Raw genomic sequence first — 1,446 nt, 5'->3', positions numbered from 1 at the left:
CCGGGGGGGTCCCGCACCGGGGGTGTCCCCGCTGCCTTCTCGGTTCCCGCCGCCCCGGGGGCCCCCCCACCCGCCTGGGCGCCCCCCGCGGGGGTGGGCAGCGAGGCGGGAGCGGGGTGACCTCCCTCCACCGGAGCCGGTCGTTGTCCGGAGCCCGAGCCCCGAGCCCCGAGGGAGGCGGCCCCGGTTGAGCCCCTCGAACGGGAGCCCCGGCCGCCAGGGTCCATCTTCCCCCCCGGGCGAACCCGTGCCGCCGCTGCCCTGTGCCCGGGAGAGGCTCCTGCGGGATCAGAGGGGCGTTTATCTCGCCCGGGATCAGCCAATATTTGTGGCCACGTCAGGAGAAACCAGCACTTTCCTCCCTCCCGGCCCCCGGCGGAGTCCAGCGCTGCCATCCCGCCCCCGCGCTCCCAGTTGGGCTTACTGGGCAGGTGGAGGAAGGCTGGTTTGCTGAGACACCCCCAAGTCGTCGCCCCCCGTGACACCAGAGATGACACCCGTGGTGGCTTTCCTGCTCCTGAGCCTTCTGAGGACGGCAGCACCCAAGGGAGTGCGGTGCCCAGCCTGCGGGTTGGCGGCCCTCACCCCCACCACGCAACGGGACGTCCTCATCGCGTTGGCCAAGCAGAGCATCCTCTCCAAGCTCCACTTGGAGGACAGGCCCAACATCACCAAGCCCACGTCCAGGGGGGCTCTGCTGACCGCTCTCCGCAGGATGCGTGCGCAGCGCACGGACACGGCCTTCTCCCCGGGGCTGCCCCGGGACGGTGGTGCCCCACACCCGCGGCCTGGGACGGCTGTGCAGGAATATGAGATCTTGAGCTTTGCTGAGCCAGGTCTGTACGGATCCCACAGCCCACGGGCACGGCGGGATGGGGCCTGAGGTGGGGGACACGGAGGGAAGGGGCCTGAGGTGGGGGGCACGGAGGGAAGGGGCCTGAGGTGGGGGGCACGGAGGGAAGAAAGGTCTTGGGTGATGGGTTTCCTCCTCTGCACAGGGGCATCACTCATGGGGAGTGAGTCTGAGGAGGCTGAGGGAGCTGGGGTGGATATTAGGAACCATTTCTTTACTGCAAGGGTTGTCAGGCATTGGAATGGACTGCCCAGGGAGGTGGTGGAGCCACCATCCCTGGAGTGATTTAAGAAACGTGTAGACATGGCTCTTCAGGGCATGCTCTGGTGCCCAAGATTATTGGTTTGTGGTGGGATGTTGTGTGGGTGGGTGATGGTTTTCGATGATCTCTGAGGTCCCTTCCAACCACTACGATTCTGTGATTCTGTGTTCAATCTGAAGAAGAGGAGGCTGAAGGGAGACCTTCTCGTGCTCCATAACTACCTGAAGGGGGGTGTAGAGAAGGGGGGTGTAGAGAAGGGGGGTGTAGAGAAGGGGGGCAAGTCCCAGGAGATAGGACAAGGGGAAACGGCCTCAAGTTGCACCAGGGGCGG

Source organism: Calidris pugnax, unplaced genomic scaffold (genome assembly GCF_001431845.1).
Source record: "Calidris pugnax isolate Ruff unplaced genomic scaffold, ASM143184v1 scaffold384, whole genome shotgun sequence".
NCBI classification, from domain to species: domain Eukaryota; kingdom Metazoa; phylum Chordata; class Aves; order Charadriiformes; family Scolopacidae; genus Calidris; species Calidris pugnax.
This window is presented reverse-complemented; position numbering follows the sequence as displayed.